This window comes from Pleurodeles waltl, chromosome 1_1, assembly GCF_031143425.1.
Source record: "Pleurodeles waltl isolate 20211129_DDA chromosome 1_1, aPleWal1.hap1.20221129, whole genome shotgun sequence".
Taxonomy (NCBI): Eukaryota; Metazoa; Chordata; class Amphibia; order Caudata; family Salamandridae; genus Pleurodeles; species Pleurodeles waltl.
In genome coordinates, this window is record NC_090436.1 from 272,151,886 (window position 1) to 272,178,774 (window position 26,889).

Genomic DNA, 26,889 nt, shown 5'->3' on the forward strand with positions numbered 1-26,889 from the left:
CCAAGCTTCAAAGAAAACTCCAGTGAATCCAGAACACAGCTGCACGTCTCATCCTCAACCTCCCTCGCCACAAACACATATCCACCCACCTCAGATCCCTACACTGGCTGCCCATCAACAAAAGGATCATTTCAAAATCCTTGTCCACGCTCACAAAGCCCTCCATGGCACTGGGCCGGCCTACCTCAATGAACGAGTCAACTTCCACATACCAACTCGACAGCTCCGCTCCGCCGACCTTGCCCTTGCTACAGTCCCCATCATTCAATGCACCACCTCCGTCTGCAGATCCTTCTCCCACCTCGCCGCCAAAACCTAGAACTCCCTCACCACCAACCTACGCAAGACCCAGGACATCCTAACCTTCAGAAAACACCTAAAAACACACCTTTTCGAGCAGTAACTGCCCCCTCCAGTGCCTTGAGACCCTACCGGGTGAGTAGTGTGCTTAAGAAATTTATTTGATTGATTGATTGAGATAAAAGGAAGCTAATGCCATCAAGCTACAGCCACCCAGAATACACCAATAGCCATAGAAATGTGCAGTTGCACTGTCTCACCTGTGTGTCATTGAAAGTACTGACGGATAACTAATGTTCTGTTGTCCTCATCCTCATCCTCAACCTCTTCATCCTCACTGTCATCAGGGTCTACTGCTGCCACAGCGGCATCTCCTGTCTCTTCCTCCTGTGGAAAGGGTACATGGCGTCTGAGGGCCAGGTTGTGCAACATGCAGCATTCCACTACTATCTGGCACACCTTCTCGGGTGAGTAGCACAGGGATCCACCTGTCAGACGGCGGCACCTGAACCTGGCCTTCAGGAGGCCAAAGGTCCTTTTGAGGATCCGTATGGTTTGTCCATGTGCCTCATTATAACATTCCTCTTCCCCTGTCCTGGCATTCCTCACAGGGGTTAGCAGCCATGATAGGTTTGGGTAGCCAGAGTCAAGTATTGAGGGAGCACATTTAGCCTCACACAATCCTATGGGGTTAACACCAGAGGCATACACTAACATACAGTGGGTGGGGACCAAGGTTCACCTATTAGTCACACCCTGTGCCTCTGTAGTTGGGCCATCACATTTGGGATGCTGCTATTCCTCAGAACAAAGGCATCATGCATCGACCCAGGATACTTAGCTTTGTCGTGGGAGATGTACTGGTCTGCAAAGCACACCATCTGCACATTCAATGAGTGGAAACTCTTATGATTCCTCAAAATCTGTACATTCTGGTGGTGGGGGACAAACACAATATGTGTACCGTCAATCGCCCCAATAATATTGCGGATCTGTCCCATTGCATAGAATCCAGCCTTCACAGTGGCTGAATCTTCCACCCGGGGGAAAGCAATGTAGCTACACATGTGTTTTACCAGGGCAGACAACACTCTTGCACGATTGAGAAGACTGGTTGTGACATTCCTGCTGCCAAGCCCACTGTCACTTGGAAGGAACCTGTTGCCAGGAAATGGAGCACTGATAGCACTTGCACAAGAGGGGGGATCCCAGGTGGATGACGGATAGATGAGATCAAGTCAGGCTCCAGTTGGGCACACAGCTCTGTGATTGTGGCCCTGTTCAGTATATAGGTGGGAATAATGTGCCTGTCCTCCAGTGTAGCTAAGTCCACCAGGGGTCTATGCACGGGGGTATGTCTCCACCTCCTATTCATCTGCAGCAGTAGGTATCTAAGGGACAGTAGAGTGAGTAGGCTGTCACAACTGGAACAATTAAACCACACCTGCAGTCCACATGGTGCACTTATGTATTGGGATAGTGTTAATGGCAAAGTATGTGACAATCTAATCTGTGATGCATTAATTGTCGATATGACTGTTCCCCCCTGAAATGGAGACCACCTGTCCTGTATGTAGGGACAGGTGAGAGTAAGGTAATTCTGCCAGCGCTGGGTGTCGCGGTGGAAGGCGGTCTTGCACCGCCATGCAATTCCTCATTGGATAATATGGGACTTTATGGAGTACAGTGGCCAATGGGGATCTACGCCGGTGGTGACAGAGTACACCGCCGCGGACGTGACTGCCATTTTCTATCTGATTCCTCACTTGTTTCCTGCCCTTCAACAGGATAAAACCTACCCTGTGTGTGCTGCTGTGACCTGTGTCTGGAACCTACCCTGGCCCGTGTGACTGGGGAAAGGGCCCCAGCCTACACTTCGGAGGAGTTAGAGCGACTTATGGATGAGATCCTACCCCAGTTCAGATAGCTGTATGGGCCTCCAGACCCACAGGTGAGTACACTTTGGGCATGATGCATGTGGGAAGGATACATGGAGATGTGTGTGCAAGCATCAGGTAAGGGGGTGGAGGGGCGGGAGGAATGTCTTGTGCTGGTGCACATGGTGTGCGCTTGGCTATGTGTGTGCCAATAGTGATGGAAACGGGTATGGTGGGCCATTTGTGTGACAGGCTGGACTGCTTGTTTAATGGTGTTCTCTTGTCTGTATTGCCTCTGCAGGTCAGCGCCCATCAAAGGAAGGGAATATGATGTGCCTTTGCCAAGGACGTGTGGACCCTGGGGGTCTATGGCAGGCGGAGCACGCACTGTCGGAAACGGTTGGAGGACCTGAGACACTGGGCAAGGAAGGCTGTGGAGGCCCAGCTGGGGATGACCTCCCAATGAGGAAGGGGTGCCTGTCAGACCCTGAGCCTCCTGATGTCCCGCACGCATGGGTGGCCAACCCTGAGGTGGAGGGCACTTGAAGGAATCACAGCACACACAAGGGGATGAGTACAGTGGGTATCAGTTTATATTTTGGCTGTTGGGGTGGTATCGGGGTGGTGGATGTGTGTTAGTAGGTGCCCCTGAGGCCATGCCAGACATTGCAGCATGGGTCATCAGAAGGGGAATGGGTGTATGGTAAATACAGGTAACCTAGATTGTTAGCAGTCCATTTCAGCCAGGGTATTGTGGGTCCCAGGAGTGCTGCAGTTGGCAGTGTGTGCTCCTCATCTTGCCTTAGTGACTAGCCATATCACTGGTAGTGCAATGCACAGTGCTTAAGCCTGTTCACTGTGTGTGACTGTTATGTGTATGCCAATAGTGGTGTTGGTGCAGTCATTGACCCAGTGTATCCTTTGTCTCTCTCCCTCCTTTCTTGTTTTGTCATCCTGTCCTTGTATGCATTAGTGTCATCTGGCAGAGGAGTAGGGGCACCGGCAACAGAAGGAGCTGCATCCCACAGGACCCAGGAGGCAGAGTCCACCGATGTCGAGGGGACCAGGTGGACGGAGGGCGAGGGGAGCACCACAGCGGAGACTGGAGGAGACAACACAGACTCAGACAACTCCTCTGATGGGAGCTCCCTGGTGGTGGTGGACACCTCGGTGATCACCCCAGCTACAGGTACAGCCACCACCCCTGTACCAGCACCACCCTACCAGCAGCCCCTCAGTGAGTTACTGTGCCCGCTCACCCAGGAGGGTGGGCATCTCCTTCGCCCAAAGCACCTCAGGCAGCACCTCAGGCCCTGCCCCAGTGAGCCTTGATGCCCTGAGTGAGGAGGCTATTGACCTCCTGAGAACCATCTCTGTAGAGCAGCCAACCATTGTGAATGCCATCCAGGGGTTGGCATCCCAGATACAGCAATGCAATGCATTCCTGGAGGGCATTCACTCTGGATTGGCGGCCCAATAGAGATCAATTCAGGCTCTGGTCTCCTCGCTAATGGCAGCCATTGTCCCTGTTTCTACCGTTCCCCCATCCAACTACCACTTCCCAGTCCCATTCTCCTCAACCACACCCATCCCAGGCACACATACAGATGAGCATGCACACAAGACAACACACAAGAGTGGCACGGGCAAACACAAGCCCCACACTTCAACACACAAGCACTCATGCAAACACCATATAGTTGCCGACATGACAACATACACTGCCTCCACTGTCTCCCCTTCCTCCTCCTCCTCCTCTACCTCACTCCCAGTCATGTCCAAACTCACACCTGCATGCACTACATCAACATCTACCACCAGCATTATCACTCCAAGCAGCACACACACCTCACTAGCAGATACCTCCACAACAGCCATGCACGTGTCCCCTCTGTCTTCTCCCACCCTGTCTGTCCTCCCAAAGGACACAAAAGCAAACACTCACATACCCAACAGCCATCCACCTCACATCAGCATACAGCCCATGCACCTGCACCCAAACCCAGCAGACATAGACCTCCTAAAACCATCCCCTATACCCCCACTCCTATCACTCTTCCCTCCTCCTCCCCCACCATCCCTAAAAAGATTCTCCTTGCCTAACTTGACCTTTTTACTGCCCCCGTCCTTCCCGTATGAGCAGGGTGCCAAAGACCCAGCGCAGCACCTTAGCCAAACAGTACATGAGGACAGTGGTGGCACCACCTACTCGTGGTGGTAAGGATACCACACCTCCATCAAAGAAGTGGAAGGAGCCTACACATCCATCGAAGAAGGGGAAGGAGTCCGCACCTCCATCGAAGAAGGGAAGGAGCCTGCACCTCCATCAAAGAAGGGGAAGGAGCATGCACCACCATTCAAGAAGGGGAAGAAGCCTGCACCTCCAGGCAGGAAGAGGAATGAGCCTGCCCCTCCATCCAAGAAGGGGAAGAAGCCATCCACCCCTGCCAGGAAGGGTAAGGAGTCCACGCCCCATGTAATGGAGGAGACAAAGCCCTCTACTCCAGCCGAGGCTGTCAGGGTGACACCTCCACCACCACCAGCTGTTTAAGATGTTGATTTCATTACAATCACTTTCGTCTATTCCTGTTGTCCTTGCATTATTCTGCTGTGTATTGGGGGCACACTGTTTTTTTACGTGTGCAGCTGATTGTGTGTATGGTGTGTGTGTGTTGGGTGTGTGTTGTGCATGTGTGTGTCACTCTCCTTTTCCTCCGTCCCGCCCTTGTGTGCTAGGCGGCTGTACTGACCGTCATCGTAATTGTTGGCTTTGGTGCTTCAGGTGGAGCATAACATAGAAGATCATCGGGAAAACCTACAGTTCAGGTTCCATGGCGTCGTTCTTCTTCCCTGTGTCTCCGATGGTGAGTCCTTTCTCTTCTGTGATGCGTTTCCGCCAGGCTTTTGATGGCGTTGGTAATACCCCGGAAAAGGTGAGGGTTTGCAGTGTCTTAATATAATGGGCAGTACTTTGTCGACCGCCTGGATGTTGGCGGCTACCACCGTGGTGGGTGTTGTTTCCGCACTGGTGGTTGCTGTGGTACAGGGTTCTGCAAAGTCGGTCCTGGAGAGCCGGGTCCATACCAAATTTTTTGCATATCTACATTTAGAAAAATGTAGATTTCTGAAACATCACTAGAAATGTTTAACAGTCAAAACACTAGAAAATAAATTGACACACTGTCATGAGATACTAGGATTTGAACCTTCAACCTACTGACAGTCCAAGAGCTTTACCATTAGGCCAGAAATGACCGTGGTCTGCTTTCCATGAAAATGTAAGTATAACATTTGTACCAAACATCTTGCTAGTTTCACAATTTGAAGTAACTGCATGGAGTGACCATTGCAATAACAATCTCTCTCTCCTTCTCACCCATCCCTTTATGGAATGGTAGAGAGAGTTACAGGACCGCAGGGGGAGCCTCAAGGTCCCCGTAAATCTAGCTCCCTTTATCCTGCGGAAGCCAGCATTGATCTTACAAGCTGGGAGCTGCTTTAAATAGCAGCTCTCTGCTCATGGGAGCAGGGTTTTCATCTGTTCCCCTGCACCATATTTGTGTGCAGGGAAACAGATGAAAATGCAGCTTTCTGCAAACTGGAGCTGTTTGACAGCTACCACTTGCAGATAGCGTAGTGTTTGTTCTGACTTGGTGGGAGCTGCTGAAGCTCCTGCCAAGTGAGAGCAAACAGCTATGTTACAGGGGTGGGCAACCTAAGACATAGCAGCAGCTAGCCCTAGGCGGTGATGGTCTGCAGGGTGATTATTAGCTCTATGAGGGGTCCGCATGGCCCCTCTCTAACAAGTAGACTCCGAGAGGTGGAGGTCCCTGGGGTTGAGGGTCTGTGACAGACCCCTTTCCTTCTTTAAATGCAGCCCCGTGGAGGTGGTGGTTCCTGGGACCCCCCTGCAACCTCCCTGCACACAATTGACACTTTGCCTTGGGGAGGCGGTGGACCCCAGGGCTGAGGGGGGGCGCACAGCCACCACACATTCATTATGAACAAAGCCACAGGAAAGTGGAGATGCCTGGGGTTGTGGGAGTCCATGCAGTCCCCCTGCATTCTATGTGATTTAAGCCCCAGGGATGTGATGGTGATCGGGGATATCAACGCTCTGGGGAGCCCCATAACCATATTCCTTTATTTCAACATGCCCCTGGACCTGACTCACTCAGGAGCTTCATAAAAACAAGGTGCTTGTTTTAAAAAATATATTTTTCTGTGAATTTGAGACATCGTTGCAAATTCTTGGCAACATTTTTTTTTAAAGTGCTTTTTTGACTGGTGGGACCCTCTGAGACTCCACCACCAGAGCTAAGGGGTCAGGGTGTCCCTACCCGGGTCCCTTTTCTTTTTTTTAACTTTTCTTCTGGGACTTGGCTGAAGCCGAGTCCCAAGATGACTGCAACCACTTCCTGGTTTGAAGTGTTGTCAACCAATCAGAACTCTGTAGCTCTCTGCACAAGCTCCTATTATTATCAAAGTCATTGGGGAGGATTCGCAAACCTAGATACAAAATATGTATTTTCCATTTAATATTTCAAAATATACTAAATGGATATACACCACATAACAAAAAGCACAATCTGCAGAAAAAATTTAACCCTCTGCCAAATTTGGTGTAATTCTGTGCGGCAGTTTGGTCTGTAGCTGTGTTAAAAAATCCTAGGGAAATTAACATGAAAAACACATGTTTTTGACCCCTGCTTTTTTTCGGTACCTGCTTGACAGATCATCTCAAAACTTCCAATGAGCAACAAGAATCACTGACACACTTTTTTGGGAAAAAAATTGTGAAGATTCTTCAAACGGTGCCAAAGATATGGGCAAGTCAAAACACACTTTTTCTATGGAAACATGGTCCTAACTATAAATACATATCAACGTCCCTGCCATGCACAGTTTTTTCTGCAAAGATTTTACTGCAAATTTTACATTGATATCATCAATGATGGTATCAAAGATATTGTGAGTGCAGTAATTTGTGGAATGATTAGCAGTGCACGAGTTAAAGTTACTTGAGATAACTCTAACAGATGAAGTTCTATGATTTTGTACTTTCAAACTGTGAGCCTAAACTATAAATTTCCTGTAACCTTTGTTTTTTTCAGTCTATTTATATGTTTTTTTTAACATAAGTAATTTTCATTACCATAGGTTAATCCAACCACTACCATACATGGCATTTGGCCATGCATGGCAGCGGTTGGCCGCAGGGCCTCCCCTGTGGCCAGTCCCTGTAGTCAAACTCCCTAACCACCCAACCCCATGCTGTTCCCGGCCTTTGGCCATGTCCAGTGGGAGCTGGTCACAGGTCCACATGGCCTCCATGCCCCAGCTGATTTCAGCCCGGGAACCCCATTCCCAGGGGCTCGGTCCCTTAAATTTATTTGTGGGGGATGTGGGCCACATGGACCTTCTCCCCCAGCTGATTTCTGCACCAGGGATCCCATCACTTGGGGCCTGGTATCAATATATGTATTGTTTTGGGAGAGGGGAGTTGCCTGGCTACCTCTCACTGGGAAGATCATGGTCCTGGGGACTGCAACCCCCAGGTCCTCGCTGTTTAAACATTTATTTTTGGTGGAGTGGGAGCCACACCGCCCCCATCTTCTGGGCAATTTAAGCCCCAGGATCCCCATCCCCTGGGGGCTGGTGTTAATTTTCGTCTGGGGGGAGGAGGGCTGTGAAGCCCCTCTCCCTGGGTGAATCTCTGCCCCTGGGACCCATCCCCCAGGGCCCAGCCTAAACATTTTATTTACTTTTTTGGAAGCAGGGATGCACCCCCCCATCCCCAGGTGGATTTTGGCCCTGGGGACCCCATCCCCTGGGGAGCAGCTATGTCAGTTTGATGCCCCCCAGGGCACCCAGTCACCACCATTGAAGACCAAGGTGGATCCTGAAGGCCCCCACAGTCCAAGCCAGCCCCCCACTTCCTGTGGTAACCAGCATGGCTGTCACAGCCAAGGGGCTGCTAAACATGAAGGTCCCTGTATGGGACAGCAATTGTTTCCTCTATATCCCTGTCTGCATCTCTGCAGGTAGAGAACAGAGGAAACCTGTGTTTCCAGCCAATGAGAGCTGTTTGACAGCTCTAACTTGCTGGAACTGGAGTGTTTGCTCTGACTTGGCAGGAGCTGTCAAAGCTCCTGCCAAGTCATAGCATACAGTTGTGTCCTGGGAGTAGGCACCCTGGGACATAGCAGGAGCTGGCTCTGGGTGGTGGTGGTACCCATGGTCATTATTGGCTCCATGAGGGGGGTGCGTGGGCCCCTCAAACATTTTAATTAGCAGCAGGGAAGTGGTTTTCCCGGGGGGATCCAAAATGGGCCCCTTATCTTATTTAAATTTAGCCCTGGGGAGGTGACGGTTCATGGGGTTTTGGGGGGGGCTGGACGGCCCTCCTTCATTTGATGACATATTAGCCCCACAGAGGTGGCAGTCCCTGGGCCTATGGGAGGGCTGGGAAACCCCCAATTTGATTAAACATTAGCCCCGGGGAGGTGCCGGCCCCCAGGCCAGTGGGGAGGGGCATGGTGCCCGCCTGCATTTGATGAGACATTAGTCCCGAGGAGGTGGCTGTCCCTAGGGCTGCTTGGGGGCCAGGTGGCCCCCTCATTTGATGGGACAGTAGCCCCGAGGAGGCAAGGATGTTGCAGTCCCCAAGGATGCAGGGGCTGGGCAGACCTCCTGCATTTGATAACACATTAGCCTTGGGGTGATGGTGATCCCTGAGTCTGTGGAAGGGTCGGGCACCCCCCCCATTTGATTAAACATTAGCCCCAGGAAGGTGGCTGTTCATGGACATATGGGAGGGATGGGTGCCTCCCACTTTAATGAGACATTAGCCCTGAGGAGATGGGAGTCCCCAGGGCTACTGGGGGCCTAGTGGCCCCCTACATTTCATAAGACATTAGGCCTGTGGTGGTGGGGGTCCCCAGGGCTGAAGGGGGCTGGGCATTCCCTGCATTCAAAATTTAAATGCCCCGGGACCTGGCCCACCCAGGAGCTACATTTAAACAAGTGCACTTGTTGTTTACCAGCAAAATTGGCACTTATAAGGTTATATATTTTAAAGTCATCAAGAAAGGAAACAAGAATAAGATTCATGTAACATTTCTAAAAAGAAGGATGTTTTCTATGTTTTTTAAGTTTGGCATCACGTAGCATGTAAGCACGTTTGTATTGTGATTGTGAAATGGAGCCTGTTGTGAACAAGGCTGCATGGTGGCTGAAACACATCAAGGGGTAGCACTGAAATAAAATATTACTTGCACCTCAGTGTTGCAGCTTCCTTCCACTTGGATTTTGATGAAGGGATATTTGTAATTTAAAATGAAGGAGCAGAATCTGTTGAAACCTCTTGTCTTTCAATCAGGCAGCACAACAGCGATCTGCAGAAGTTGTGTGACAAAATATTCATATATATGGATAAATAATAATCATCAATTAACTGAATTTAAAATGAAAATTAAATTAGGATTAATGGATAATTTAAATAATTCGATCACTGTTTTATGGGAATTTTTCAAAATGTTATTTATGTATTAAAAATATATTTTAAATCATTAATTATTTAATGTGCAATTATTTCAATCAGTTAATGCTGTACCATTATATTTTATTAGTTGCAGTTAAAAAAAATAATTTCAATTGTTTTAGGGTTCATGTTTTATTAATATATTTTATTAATTTCTTAAATGTTATTAATTTTTATTATTTTCTCTCTAGCATCCCATATAGAGATTTTCAGCCTGGTGGTGGAGAGTTTCACTTATGTATGGAAAAATACTACTAGTAACTTCACACTCATAAATTCTGTTATAGCATCTCCACCTTGGATGGAGACCTATGAGTCTACATTTAGGCATAAGTCTACACTTGGAAATGTGGTGAATAACAAGAAAATGAAGACTTACACCCAGGTATATTAGTTAAGATCAGGTGTCTTCAAACTGGTGGCAGGCCTCCTGTGGGTTGGGGGAGGCTCAAGTGGTACAGGGGGGAGGGGCACCAGGCTCTGGCCAAAAGAAGCGTAATGCTAAATACATAGCTTTGTCTTAAGGTGAAATAATAAACAGCAGCAAGCTGCTCTGTAATGGCCCATCACTAACATGTTTTGTCATTTATATCCAAGCTGGGAGTATGTGCCAAAAGGGAAGGGACTCCAAATACTCTTCAAACCTCCAAACTCCACTTCTAATAACCACACTGTGAATACCTACACATGTTAGAAAGGACTGCCTGACCAAAAGAGTACGTTTGGCAGCATGTATTTGATTGCATTTTTAAAAAAGTAACAGAACTTAACGGCAATGTTTAAATAAGTCTACACATATTTAAACATTGACAAATTTAACAGAATAATTGTGAAAAAGTCAGAGGGGGGCGATAATTTTTTTATTTCACTGCAGTGAGGCGCGGCATTAAAAAGCTTGAAAACCACTGGTTAAGATACACACAATTAAATCCACCCAAGTACATTTACTTTCGTAAGTAGGCCCCAGAGTTTTTTGCAGGGCACTGTTGATCAACTGTGGCACATTTATAAAAACAATATTAAAAAACATTATACATTTTTTGTCTATAACATGTTCCTATTTTTCTCCTGTTCATTTGACTCCATTTCTTCAAACAAAACATTGTCAAACTAAAAATGCCCCTCCTAAAAAGGGGCGTTCCAGTGTTAGGGGAGGAGGAAAAAATGGCACAAAGAAATCTAAAAGATTTTGTTGCATAATTTTTTTGCCACTTTTAACGCCTGCTCAGAGCAGGCATTAAGAGGAAGCACACCATTGTTTACAATGGGTCTCAGTGGGCTTTGCAGGATTAGCCTCAAAATGTTTGATGCTAATCCTGCAAAGCTCTGAACTAGCGTCAAAAATTCCGACATTAGTTCCCTAATTACCTCCATGGTGTGCTATATCTTAGATACAGCGCACACATGGTGGCAATGGGGGGCTTCTAAGGGGCGCAAGAAAAGTGGTGCTGCACTGGGTGCAGCACCACTTTTCTTAAATCTGGTCCCAATTTTTTTTATCAATTGTTTTTCCCTTTATTTTTATATTTATCAGTATTCTCTGTCTCAGCTTGCAATGGATAATGCACCTTCTCTGTATCTTTTACAAATGCTAATAAAAAGTTTTTGACTTTAAGAAAAAATCATTCTGAAACTAAAATTTCCCTGAGTGTGACAAAAACAAGAATAGACATTAAGGGGGTCATTACAACATTGGTGGTAAAAGCCGCTTGCCGCCGTGCAGAAGACCGCCAACCCACCGCCGCGGCCGCGGAATTCCACCACGGTCATTATGACCTACAGCTCGGAATCCGCCAAAATTTAGACACCCACACAAGTCCGCCACACCAAAGGTCAGTGATAAACTGGCAAAAACAAAACCTCCACCATCACGCCAACAGGAATACGCCCACACTATCACGACCCACGAATCCACGCGGCGGTCTTTCAACCGCGGTATTCCATTGGCGGGACACACCGCTCAACACCATCACCCACATAACATCCACCCACATAACATCCACGCACCTCACACAACACACCACTAAATATCACCCCAAACATCACAACACACACCAACCCACACATCACCCACACCACCCCATGACACGGCAAAGACACCCCAGGTTTTCTGAGGAGGAGCTCAGGGTCATGGTGGAGGAAATCATCCGGATAGAGCCACAGCTATTCGGAGCACAGGTGCAGCACACCTCCATAGCTAGGAAGATGGAGCTATGGCGAAGAATAGTGGACAGGGTCAATGCAGTGGGACAGCACCCAAGAAATGGGGATGACATGAGGAAGAGGTGGAAAGACCTACGGGAGAAGGTGCGTTCCGTGGTCTCAAGACACCACCTTGCGGTTCAGAGAACTGGTGGCAGACCCCCACCTCCTCCCCCAAAACTAACAACATGGGAGGAGCAGGCCTTGGCTATACTGCACCCTGAGGGCCTCGCAGGAGTAGCTGGAGGAATGGACTCTGGTAAGTCAAATCTTTAATACTATATCCCCCACCCTACCTGCATGCCATCATATACCCCTACCCTCGCCCTCACCCCCATCACTCCAACTCCTCACAAATGTCCCAATATCACAAAACACCCATCCCAACACCAAGCCCTGCATGCAACAACAAAGCATGGACACCCATCACCAAAGCATGGCCACTGCATATACCCATACACCCCCCTAAACCATCATCACACAAGGTCCAACACAGGAATGCAAGCACTGGGGTACATGGTCACCCACCCATTGCACACCATGGCACACACAGATGCAATAATCATGCCTTTACACCCCTGCAGGACCCCCACCCAACATCACTGGACAGGAGGGTCCAGACATGTCCACACCACCTACAGAAGAGGCCCACAGTGATGACAGCAGCTCTGTCCAACTGGATCTAGACGACCAGCCAAGCCCACCTGGGACCTCGGGACAGTCGGTTCCCCTGACACAGTCACAGGCCACAACAGAGCTTCCCTCCTCTGTAAACACCAGCACAGCATCCACCCAGCGGGCCCATACCTCTGTCCCCAGGACACGTCAATCAGCAGTGTGTCCACCACTACAGGGAACCCAGGCTGACCCACCACCCCAACAACAACAGGGACCTGGGGGCAGTGGCAGTGGGCACACGGTTCAGGGGACAGAGGCCCAGGGAAACAGGGGAACTGGGAGGGCTGCTGTGCGACAGGGGGAGGACTAGCCGAGGGAACCCATTCTCAAAAGGCCCTCTCCAACATCATGGGAGCCTACCATCATTCCCAGGAGACGATGGCAACGGTACTGGCCAAGTTTCAGGAGACCCAGCGGCTGCAGGAGGAACAGTATTTGGGCTTCAGGGAGGAACTCAAATCCATCAATTCCACCCTGGGCACCATCGTAGGGGTGCTGAAGGAAGTCCTCAACACCAGGAGGGACACTGTGGCAAAACAAGGGGCCCCTGACACTAGCCTGGACGATGAACTGCCCATCACCTCCGCCGGCGCTAGTGGACAGGAGGCACCACCACAGGACCACCTCACCAGCACCCCACCCCCTGCAGATGGAGAACCACCCCGCAAACGGTCCCTGAGATCCAGGACAAAGAAAGAGAACGATGCCAAGACCCCCGCCAAGAAATGAGACCACCCTGATTGTCATCCTTTTGTCCCACCTTGTCACCCCGTCAATCCTCAAACTGCCCTAGCTCCAAATCCTATGCCCCTTTGGACAAAACACCTGTGAGACTAATAGCTTGGACTCTGCCATGGACATTCCTCCACCATCACCCCTCACCATTTTACAACCCCCTCCAATATTGAGCACTTATATAAATACCCTTAAAGCACAAAACAATATGGAGTCTGTCTGTGATTTCGAGATTAGTGTATTAGCAATTACAGTGACAAAATGCTCTTTCAAATGTAATGTCAACATACCTATGTCACACAGCTCTAGTCCATGAGGAAACAAAGCAGATGTCACACAGTGGGACCCACATCTGTGAAATCGTAATGGAAAGTGAAAACTCAGTGACCATACACTGTGTGAAAAGGACAGACAGTGGAGAGGTAGTAGTGTTAAAGTACATGTAGCAGGCAGGTTTGTTTTCTTGCCTGTGTCTCACTGGACGTATTGCAGGATCACGGAGTTCCTGTTGTCGATATCCTCTTCTTCTGCTTCCTCGTCTTCACTATCCACAGGCTCCACAGCTGCCACAACACTTCCATCTGGACCATCCTCCTGCAGAAAAGGCACCTGTCGTCACAAAGCCAAGTTGTGAAGCATACAGCAGGCCACGATGATCTGGCACACCTTCTTTGGTGAGTAGAATAGGGAACCACCTGTCATATGTAGGCACCGGAACCTGGCTTTCCGGAGGCCAAAGGTCCGCTCTATAATCCTCCTAGTTCACCCATGGGCCTCATTGTAGCGTTCCTCTGCCCTTGTCCTGGGATTCCTCACTGGGGTCAGTAGCCATGATAGGTTGGGGTAACCAGAGTCACCTGCAAATGGCGAGGGACAACTGTTTAGACACACACTAACTCTTAGGGATATCCCCAGACCCAGACAACTATTCCCACTGATTTGGTTCCAGGTGCTCACCTAATAGCCACACACGGTGCCTCTGGAGTTGCCCCATCACATAAGGAATGCTGCTATTCCGCAGGATGCTAGCGTCATGCACTGAGCCAGGGAATTTGGCATTAACATGGGAGATGTACTGGTCTGCCAAACACACCCATCTGCACATTCATCAAATGGTAACTCTTCTGTTTTCTGTACACCTGTTCACTCCTGCGGGGGGGACCAAGGCCACATGTGTCCCATCAATGGCACCTATGATGTTGGGGATATGTCCCATGGCATAGAAGTCACCTTTCACTGTAGGCAAATCCTCCACCTGAGGGAAAACGATGTAGCTCTGCATGTGTTACAGCAGGGCAGACAACACTCTGGACAACACGTTGGACAACATAGGCTGGGACATCCCTGATATTATGGCCACTGTTGTTTGAAATGACCCACTTGCAAGGAAATGGAGTACTGACAGCACCTGCACTTGAGGGGGGATTCCTGTGGGATGGCGGATAGCTGACATAAGGTCTACCTCCAACTGGGCACACAGTTCCAGGATTGTGGCACGATCAAGCCTGTAGGTGACGATCACATGTCTTTACTCCATTGTTGACAGGTCCACCAGCGGTCTGTACACTGGAGGATGCCGCCATCTCCTCACATACCCCAGCGGACGGTGCCTATGGAGGAGAGCAGCGAGCACAGAGTCAACCAACTCTGAGGTCCGTGAACACAGCTTACTCAGAAAACTATTCATAAAACGAAATTTGCCTGTATGAGTGTTGAGCCAAGGGCTAGGTATCTGTGACGTAGTTAAAAATGAGGCCATGTGGGCCCCTGAAATGGTGGCTGCCTGACCTGTAAGTGGGACAATGGGATATAAGGTAACTGCGCTGGCGTTGTACACCGTTGCGGTAGGCGGTCAAAGAGCGCAGCGTAATTCTGCATTGGTTAACATTGGACCTTATGGGTCCCAGGAGCCAATGACGATGTACGCCGACGGTGACGGTACTCACCACCGCGAATGTGACCGCCATTTTCTATCTGTTCAATCACTCGGTACCTGACCTGCGACAGGAGAGGACCTACACTGCAAGTGCTGCTGTGACCTCGGTCTGGAAGAGACAATGGCTCGAGTGTCTGGGGAAAGGGCCCCTGCCTTCACATCAGAGGAGTTGGAGAAACTCGTGGATGGGGTCCTCCTCCAGTACACGCCACTCTACGGTCCTCCAGACAAACAGGTAATTACACTGAGAGCATGCTGAATGGGCAATGCCTGTGTGGAGTGGTGTGGATGAAAGATGAGGGGGGGGCGAATGAGGCATGCATGAAACGACGGTGAGTGCATGTGCCACATGGCAAGGGTAGGGATGCGGGCCAATGACTGTGACTGTGCAGTTGGTAATAACTTCTCTTTTTCCCCTGTACAATTCCTGCAAGTCAGTGCCCACCAGAAGAACGATATTTGGTGTGCCAACGCCAAGGATGTCCGGACCCTGGGGGTCAACCACAGATGGAGCACCCACTGCCGGAAAAGATGGGAGGACATTCACCGCTGGAGCAGGAAGACGGCGGAGGCCCAGCTGGGGATGGCCTCCGACCGTGGGAGGGGTGTCCGTCGCACCATGACCTCCCTGATGTTCAGGATCCTGTCGGTGGCGTACCCGGAGTTGGATGGGAGCTTGAGGGCATCACAGCAGCAAAAAGTGGGTGAGTACACTCTCATTCAGCTGATTCAGCGCACATTGTAGGTGTCTGGGTGGACGAGGTGGGCTGTGGGTTCCCCTAAAAGTCCCCTTTTTCAGGCAGACCCTGTGGCACCCCACCCCACCTGGGTACAGTGCCAACTACACCTAGTCAGGCTCCTGTGACATCCATGTGTGCAGAAATCGGCCATAGCCTTGTAAGCCATGTCCCGGAGATTGAATAGTGGACCCCAAGTGCACGGCGTAGTGCAGGGGGCTTCTGTGTCTGTCGTGTCCGCCAACGGTAGCGGTATTGCATGCACTCAACATGTCTTTCTTCTGTCTCCCCCCCCCTTTTTGTGGTCTCCCTGTACTTGTGTGAATTAGCATCATCAGGCAGAGGAGCAGTGGCACCGGAGCAGGAGGGAGCTGCATCCCACATGGCCCTGGAGGGCGAGACTACGGACTCCGAATTCACCAGTGGGACGGAGGGTGAGGGGAGCTCCACGGCGGGGACAGGAGCTGACACCAGCGATATGGACTCCTCCTCTGATGGGAGCTCCCTTGCGGTGGCGGGCCCATCTGTGCCCCCCGCATCTACAGGTACAGCCGCCACCCCCCCTCCAGCACCGCCCTCCCAGCAGCCCCTCAGCCTTTGCCCCGTGCCCGCTCAACCAGAAGGGTGGGCATCACCTTCGCCCCAGGCACTTCAGCCCCTGTCACCCCTGCTGCCCTCAGTGAGGAGGCCATTGACCTCCTCGAGTCCCTCACTGTTGGGCAGTCTACCATTTTGAATGCCATCCAGGGTGTAGAGAGGCAGTTGCAACAAACCAATGCATTCTTGGAGGGCATTCATTCTGGTCAGGCAGCCCTTCAGCGAGCTTTTCAGACTCTGGCCTCAGCACTGATGGCAGCCTTTGTCCCTGTCTCTAGGCTCCCCCCTCCAACTTCCTCCACCCAGACCCACACCCCTGTACCTCAGCATATCCCAAGCATACCATCAGACCACCATGCACACACCTCAACACACAAAGGAAGCTCAGGCAAACATAAGCACCACACAACCCACAGGCACTCACGCAAGCATCACACACATGCAGACATACCAACATCCACTGCCTCCACTGTGTCCCCTTCCTCCTCGTCTTCCTCATCCCTCCCTGTCTCGTCTCCACTCACACCTGCATGCACTACATCTTCAGCCACTACGTCCATCACCAGCACACCCACCACCACACCCTGCTCACGTGCAGTCACCACCCCCACTACCATTCACACATCCCCTGTGTCATCTCCCAGTGTGCATGTGAGGCCACCTCCCAAGGTACACAAATGCAGCCACACAGCCACCCAACAGCCATGCACCTCACGACAGCCTCCAGCCCATGCACCTTCACCCAAAGTCAGCAAACGTACACCTCCTACGACCACTACCTCTTCCTCCACTCCCAAACCCCCTCCATCTACCCGTCCCAGTGTTCCTAAGAAACTTTTCCTGTCCAACCTTGACCACTTTCCCTCACCTCCCCCACCCCGTCAGTCTCCTAGGGCCCGACTCTCCAGGCCCCAACCTAGCACCTCAGCCACAACATTGGCGGGACCAGTGGTGCCAGTAGTCACCGGATTATGGAGTGCACCAGGCAGCAGGGCAGGCAGTGTGGCAAGGAGCCACAGCAAGGACAGTCCCCCACCTGTCAAGCATCAAAAGTTGACCAGTGCCCGGCGGGAGAGGGGGAAGACACCAGCCACCAAAGCCGCTCCCAGTGGTCCAGTTGGGGTTGTGGAGTCAGCTGCGACACCTTCCAAGGTGGGGAAGGGGCACAAGAAAACCGGCAAGTCTGGGAAGATCAGCACAGCGGAGAAGACCGCCATCAGCCCCGCTGCCCAGGAGGCTACCGCCAGCATCCACACTGCCCCAGACAGGACCGCCAGCAGCAGCCCCGTTGCCCAGGAGGCGACCGCCAGCAGCCCCACTGCCCCAGACAGGACTGCCAGCAGCGGCCCCGCTGCCCAGGAGGCGACCGCCAGCAGCCCCACTGCCCCAGACAGGACCGCCAGCAGCAGCCCCGCTGCCCAGGAGGCGACCGCCAGCAGCCCCACTGCCCCAGAGAGGAGAGCCAGCAGCAGCCCCGTTGCCCAGGAGGTGACCGCCAGCAGCCCCACTGCCCAAGACAGGACCGCCAGCAGCAGCCCCGCTGCCCAAGAGGTGACCGCCAACAGTAACACTGCCCCAGACAGGACCACTGTAGAGACTTGAGAGACTGTGGCTTTGCACTCCCCAGGATATAGCAGTGGGTAAACCACCCACTGTAGAGACTTGAGAGACTGTGGCTTTGCACTCCCCAGGATTGAACAGTGGGCAACCCACCCACTGTAGAGACTTGAGAGCCTGTGGCTTTGCACTCCCCAGGGTATGGCAGTGGGCAAACCACCCACTGTAGAGACTTGAGAGACTGTAACTTTGCACTCCCCAGGTTTAAACAGTGGGCATGGGACCCCCTCGTGGATTTGGTGTTGTGCACTCAACCGGCTGAGGTGCCCACCCTATCCCTTCTCCCTGAGGTGCCTGTTTTTTTCTATCTGATACCCCTGCAGTGTTCTCTCCGTCTTGTTCGGGTATCTTGTTTGGGCCTCTCTCATTCCTTTTGGGCCCAGTGATCCACGGACTATGATGGTGGACTCCCTTGGACTTGTGTTCTTGGTGTATTTAATTGTATATAGTATAAATGTATATATTTGTAAATATTTTGGATGTATGTAATTGAATATATCACAATTTTTCGACTCATTTCCTTTTGTCCTTGCATTCTTCCAGGGAGGGTGTAACAGTGATGTATCATGATGTATTAGCGTGTGTGTCACAGTGGTGAGGGTGGGGGTGTTGCGAGTGTGTGTCACTGTTTTTTCCCTCCCCTGTGTCGTAGGTGCAGTACTCACCGTGGTCTTCGCCGCCCGCATTCGTGCTCCTGGTAGAGGAGCAGGAAGATAAAGGCTGGAAAAATCTGGAGCTCTGGTTCAATGGCGTCCTGGTTCCTCGTGGGGTGTGCAGAGGTGAGCGTTTTCCCTTCGAAGTCCTGTTTCCGCCGTGTTTTTGTTCATGGTGAATCCATCCTGGAAAAGGTGGCGGATTGGTGGGTTGTAATTCTGTGGGTGGTACATTGTCCTCCGCTTGTCTGTTGGCGGTGACCGCCGCTGTGTTTGTTAAAGTGGCTGTCTATGTTGGCGGTTTCCGCCACGGTCGTAATTCCATTTCTATTACCGCCGGCCTGTTGGCGGTCTTACCACCGCTTTAACAAATCCATTAAATCAGAAGTAGACAAGTGAGATAGGCACCAAAGTCATACAATGAAGAGCAGGAGCCAAATTAAAATACCACTCTAAGTAAATGTTATATTAGAAACATTAGGGCTGCATTAAGAGAGCTAAAACTGTCTCTAGTGAAGACCTGAAAATCATGGCCCAGATTTAAGAGGGTAAGAGGGTGAGGGATAAATATATGCCATATTTACAAAGTGGCACAATGCATGCATTGCGCCACTTTGTAACCCCTTGCACCATATTATGCCTGCGCCAGAGGGGGTGAAAAAATGGCACAAAGAAATATAACAGATTTCTTTGCACCAATTTTTGCAGCAATTTTAGCCAATCCTGCAAAGCACCAATCTAGCGTAAAAAATGTTGACGCTAGTTCCCTAACTACCGCCATAGTGCTCCGTATCTTAAATACAGCGCACACATAGTGGTGTTAGGGGGGATCTAAGAGGGGCAAGAAAAATGACGCTGCATTGGATGCAGCACAACTTTTCTTAAATCAGGCCCCATATGTCTATGTCCTACAGGAACATGCAGACGTACCAAAGTCCTGTTCCAAACAATATTTATATTAATCATACTGTTAATAGTAATCAAGTGCATATATTTACGAGACAATGTCAGTTTAAATGTACAGTTAACTAAATATGTTATCCAGTACTTATACTAACAATAATTTTCGCTTGCAGATGGTATGCACAGAAAAATCGTTCTGAAACATCACTATAATTTCTCTATTCTAATATATTCACAATACACTTTCCACAGAGATCTTACTAGCATTCTATTTGGTGCTGTATTACTTATTGTTCATTTAGCATGCCGCTGATGCTCTATTGCCGTGGGGTAAACAACAATCACAACAGTCTTAAGTGACAAAAAATTAGGGTGCACCACTTACTCATCAGGCCCTCTCTCCACTGCAGCGCTGAGCCACAAACCAAAACGGATGTTAATGATTTGGACTAACAATACTCCTCCCCATAGTGGACCATAATGAATTCTTCGTTGTTTCATTGGTGCTTCCTGGACATCAGAGTAGCACAGTCCATCCCAGGAAATAATGCAGCTTCTTCCGAAATGGTTCTGTTATAACAGGAAATCAGGATAGTCAAACCACAGAGTAATGAAGTCTCCTTTAGAATGCTGTATGCTTAGAATCAGAGTGTGACTTTAACTTGTGATGGGTTTTTATCTTTTTTGCCATATTTCTGACGAACAAAACTGTGAGTCAATAAGTATAACCAAAAACTTTTGCTCAGGAAAAAAATACAATTAGTTACAGTAGGGAACAATAGGCAATTGTTTCAAAATACACTTCCTAATCAAAAGTTTCCAGATTCTTGTTCCTAGAAGGAATTCATCCAGAAGAATACAACGCTTTAGTAATTATTATTTTTGATAGACCACATTTTTGAAGTTTAAATTGCTCTAGTTGGTTAGTAGGTGCAAGAAAGTGAATTATTAATTAGGTTGGATGGTAGTCCACCACAAGTTCTATAGATACTGACGTCTTAGGTCCAGATAAAGGTTTCAGTGATTTAAACCTGACTTAAATCCCTAGTATTTATGTCACAGAGCAGACAGACTAAAATGTATAAAGCACTCAGAAGTTCTAAAACAGTCTGAAAATATAAAACACAAAGCAACGAAAAAATCCCACTTCAACCCTCCAATTTATAGAAATAGAGGAAAATGTAATAAACATTATGACACCAAAATGTCAAAAATCTAAAAGAGAAAGAACAGAAGATATGATTTTTTTAACGATTTAACAGAAAAAGTGGCAAGACTAAATAAATCACCAATGAGCAGTGGCTGTTTGTCAATGAACAGGAAGAGGCAAGATTTCATGCTGACCCAAAAGGAGCCCAGGTCGGATATGCCAAGCAAGTTCATTCTTATCAGAATGTTTACTTTATGTCTTAGAGCCTGATTTAGATATTGGTGATGGATATCCCATCTGCCAAAATCTAAGGGCCTGATTATGACCCTGGCGGACGGCGGAGGCCGTCCGCCAAGGTACCGCCGCTGAATGACCGCACCGCGGTCAAAAGACCGCGGAGGCCATTTAGACATTTCCTCTGGGCCGGCGGGCGCTCTCCAAAAGAGCGCCCGCCGGCCCAGAGGAAATGCCCCTGCAACGAGGACGCCGGCTCAGAATTGAGCCGGCGGAGTTGCAGGGGTGCGACGGGTGCAGTTGCACCCGTCGCGTATTTCAGTGTCTGCTTAGCAGACACTGAAATACTTTGCGGGGCCCTCTTACGGGGGCCCCGCGGCACCCCCTACCGCCATCCTGTTCCTGGCGGGCGAACCGCCAGGAACAGGATGGCGGTAGGGGGTGTCAGAATCCCCCATGGCGGCGCAGCAAGCTGCGCCGCCATGGGGGATTCTAAGGGCAGCGGTAAACCGGCGGGAGACCGCCGGTTTGCCTCTTCTGACCGCGGCCGAACCGCCGCGGTCAGAATGCCCTGCGGGGCACCGCCGGCCTGTCAGCGGTGCTCCCGCCGACCCTGGCCCCGGCGGTCTTGTACCGCCGGGGTCAGAATCACCCCCTAAATCCCATAGGAAATTATGGCAAAATCCTTCAGCGGGGCAAAGTTGCAGAGGGTATCCAAGGAATTCCTTTTGAAACCAGGTAAGCATTTGATGAGGTCTCATTGAATTTGTTATTTTTGACATAAAAAGCTCTGTGGGGACACAATTCACACCCAGGAAGTCCTCTCATCAGCCAGCTAAATCCCCCCCCTTTGCCTGGTCAAGATTTCTATGTTTGGACTTAGGGCCTGATTTAGAACTCTGCAGACAGGTTACTCCATCAAATTGGTGATGGGTAGCCTGTTCGCTGAAACCTAAATCGCTTAGGATAGAATGAGATTTAGACTTCACTGAAAAAATGGGGCAAACCCAGTTACTGGAACCAGGGATATAATTCTATAACAAAAAAGATGGTACCTACAGGGGAAGCGTGGAGCTTGACTTCTTTGGAAGTGGGCAATTGATTAAAATCCCTCCATATCGGTAAGGTTTGCCACGTACCTCATACATTTTATTCAATAACAATATTTAAAAATGCCCAATTCAAGAACACTCTCAGTTTTATACTTTGGGTGCCCCTTACAAGTGACGGCACAGTGTAGGCGAGTAAAGTGAATCTAAGGTGCACCAGTGTTATTTCCAAAACAATATATACGAATGTGCCTAAAAGATCCTGTGATCTTCTCTGCAATACCCCAAATATAGGTGTCCAGAAACTACTAACAATTTTAAAGCCATGTATGACAGAAAATCTATATCTATTTAGTATGGGATGGTTTAAGAGTTCCAGAGGGAAAAAGAGTGTGTCAAAACATTTGGGGGCTTATTTACAAGGAATTTGTGCAGCTGCTGCGTCATTTGTTTTGATGTAGCGGTGGCGCAAAAACAACTGCATATTTACAAAGTCATGCTATAGGCCCCTAGCGTCACTTTTTCCACCCTAGTGTCAGTTTTCAATAATGCCAGATCTGGCTGCATCAGATACAGACAGTGTTATGCAAGGTAGGAGTTCCCTCTTAACAAATGACACTGCATTGGTGCAGCCATATTTACAAGCTTGTAAAGAAAAATGACGGACCCTTAGGAAATAGTGTGCAAAGCCTGACTAGTGTCAAACTTCGATGCCTGTGTCGCATGGGCTCTCATTATCCTAAATGAGACTACTGGATTTCTAGGCAGCAGGATCGATAACGGTGTGGGGGACTGAGTCTGACCCACGTGTAAGGAACTCTATCACCCTAAATCCGGTTTTTGCTCCGGCTAACTAGCAGTGCCTCATTTCTCCCATGGGGAAGAAATGATTAGGCAGCCGAGCGCATGACATCTTTGGAACTTCTCAGGGAAGTCGTGGTCACTCAGATCCAAACCAACTCTCTCATTTACAATATGATCTCATATACAAATGACAAAGACAGTATAAGTTTTATATAATGTTTTAATAAAACGACTGTATTTTAGATAATAAGGCGTGAGCCGCAATAACCAGAACAATACAACACAGTAGGATTGAAATAGTCACCAGGAGAGTAAAACATAAGAACAAAGCTATCATAGTGCCTAACAGTTTCTACTCTCCCTCTGCTTGTTCTATTTAGAGCACAGCATGTTAAGCTTCTAGCTTGCCTTTCCGAATCACTGGGGAGACATCAGCCCTCATACCTGAGCAAAGGCCTGTGATCTGGTTCAGCATCTGCAACGAGGCAGTCAGCGTCTAGTTGTGGTTCCCTGGTCGGAATCTCCCTCTTGCGTGTATTGGGACAAGGAAGTGATTTTATAACTAACATGTCATCGTGATCACAAAATGTCCCTACGCAGGAATGCCAAATCTAAACTCCTACCACGTCTATCGGCAATGTACCAGACTGTATCCTTGACTGAAGCACAGAGTGAATATGCTATGGAGAACTCCAGTGCTGAAATAGGCAAAACAGTGTGATATGAATAAAAAAACAACACCGTAGAACTGGCTATTTGAAAAATAACAGTACGAAGCCTGATAAAAAGCATTTAGAGCAAAGTGCACAGAGGCTCTAAGCTGCCAGCAAATGAATAAAACACATCCAGGGCAAAGTGCACAAAGGCCTAAAGCCTGAAGCTAATGCGCAAAGGATACGTAAAACTAACCACACTACACCCTCCCCTTGTCGGTAGCAAGTGGTTCCAATAATATAAAAGTATGCCCCAAATACAAACAATACATAAAACTATATATTTCGACAAGGTCAGAAGACAACAAAGTCATAAATTTAGGAAACATGTGACGATAAAGCCAAATTCAATAGAGTGTCAATTTTGCAGGAGAGAAAAAAAATCCAATTGTCAGACAGAAGCAATAGAACGTAGGAGCTCCTCCACTTCGATATATGTTAATATTAGAAGATCCACACCACAAAGTACCATGGAGCAGGTGTGTTCCAAAGCCCCAAAACCATCCAGGGCGGCACCCCGTGCAGGGCCTAGGAAAGAGACAACACCATCTTCCTCCAGGAAGGGAATCTCATAAACCGCCTCACGAAGCAAACACAACCGTAGTGCACAAGTCTGGGAATGAGCCCTAATCGGGAACATCAACAGATCAGTTTCGACCACTGGATGGCGCTGCAGTGAGAGACAGAAAGCCAGTGCGTGTTCAAACGAGCACCAAAGGCACCGAAACACGGGTTGCACACAATCCAAAACTGGTCGGAATGATAGAGACCAGTCACACTCCAAATGTCCCAGGAGTGTTGCTCCAAAATGCTGCATCATGCGTTCACGACACAGCTGCACTGACGCGAGCAGCAATATAGGATCTCGTTGTGGCGGGACAGCCATTGCGAAAAAATAGCAACAATAGCAAAACTCCAGCCAACAAAGCCAAAGTAATCGGGAAACCCCCAAAAATGCTTCCGAAAATAGAGTGTATAGCTGAAGGTATCAAACCGAATATGGAAGAGAAGGTGTGAGCAAAACCAACACCAACAGCTTTGAAAAAATGTGCAATACCAGCAGTGCTGGATGCATTAAATATACGTCCCACAAGTTCACCGAAGTGACTCGGAAAGTTAGTATTCAAAAGGGACTGTATCTCCGCCGATGACCTGGCCACCTGAAGTGCGTAGGTCTCGCTAGCAGATGTAAGGGCCACATGCTTTTGAAACAATAAAGCTTTTAGCCGACTCAACTTGTCGAAATTAACCTTGGAAGTAGCAATATGAGGCCAGATGTCCGCTACCTCCCTAATTTGAGTGGGGGGAAATAACACATTCCCGCAGCACGTAACGGCCTTGTTGACAACGACAACATAAACTATTCCGGCACGCATACCACAGCAGCGTTCGCTGTTAAGAACAATGTAACTGCCGTTAGAAAGCACCTGGAAAGTGTTTTTAATAACCGGGACTGGAACTCCCTTCAGATAACAAGCTAAGTTAGCAATCGAAGCGTTACACGCCCCGTGCAAGGACAGCTGTTTACAAACCATGGAATGGCTGACAGAAGCTTCGCATTTGCTACCGCTAAGAAAAACCTCCCTCAAACCATTAACACATCTGTATTGAAAGGGAAGCTCCCACACCTCGTGTATGTAACTGTCTCCCAATAGTTCATATCTACCCACCGGAATGTGCTTCAAACAAGAAGTAAATTGCAGAGTGGAGATAGGCAAATTAATAACCCCATGAATCAACCACTCAGCTGATGGAATCTCAGCCACCGTGAAAGGCAGTTTCTCCAATTTCTCAATATTCAACATAACATATGTCGCTTCCTTTTTAGCCATCAGCTGTTGTTGACGAGTCAAATTAAAGGAGACAAAGATCTCGCTGGCAAGAATGTGCTACCATGGAACGCGACCTGCCTTCAAGGTCTGAAGAGTCCAACCCAGCTGCATGAGGGACCGCGTCTGACTCTGCCCATGATATAAAGAAGACATGTCCGATTTAATAATGTCAATAGCAGAGGAAACAATGCTGTCAATCGTGTAAACACGGTCAGAAAGGGTATGCATGCCATTATCAACAACAGACAAAGGGCCTGATTCTGACCCCGGCGGTTCCTTACCGCCGGGGCCAGGGTCGGCGGGACCACCGCCAACAGGCTGGCGGTGCCCCACAGGGCATTCTGACCGCGGCGGTTTTGCTGCGGTCAGAAGTGGAAAACCGGCGGTCTCCTGCCGGTTTTCCGCTGCCCATTAGAATCCTCCATGGCGGCGCAGCTCGCTGCGCCGCCATGGGGATTCCGACAACCCATGCCGCCATCCTGTTCCTGGCCGTTCTCCCGCCAGGAACAGGATGGCGGTATGGGTTGTCGTTGGGCCCCTGGGGGCCCCTGCAGTGCCCATGCCAATGGCATGGGCACTGCAGGGGCCCCCGTAAGAGGGCCCCACAAAGAATTTCACTGTCTGCATTGCAGACAGTGAAATTCGCGACGGGTGTCACTGCACCCGTCGCACCTTCCCACTCCGCCGGCTCAATTCTGAGCCGGCGTCCTCGTGGGAAGGGGGTTTTACACTGGGCTGGCGGATGGCCTTTTGGCGGTCGCCCGCCAGCCCAGTGTAAAACTAAGAATAGCCGCAGCGGTCTTCCGACCGCGGTGCGGTATTCTGGAGGGAGGAAGTCTGGCGGGCGGCCTCCGCCGCCCGCCAGACTTAGAATGAGGGCCAAAGTCTGCATCAGGTTTTCCTGGTCAATCTGCCTCAACCGGGCTGCAGCCTCCTGTTGTGAAAGCTTCCAAATCTCATTATAAACTTCGTATAAGAACCTTTTCTTCCGTGGTACCTTGGGACCTGACAAAAAATCTTGTAAATCAGTATTATTAGACAGTAACGTGAGATGTGACTTAACTGCATCCAGCGTGGACGACTTCAACCATTGCTGACAAAGCTTCCCCACGCTGTATGTAGTTATAATATCAGCATGTTCTGGTGAAATGTAACAAGGGTCTGCCCTACTAGTCCTGAACCCCCCTGAAGAGGTGACAAAACGTTGATGACACTTATTAGTGTCTATAGGCCATAATAACCACCCGCCCGGAGGTATCGATGAAGTGTTAAGCGTACCATTCTGGACCCAATGTGTAAATTCACTAAAAGTAGCATTCACATAGTGCT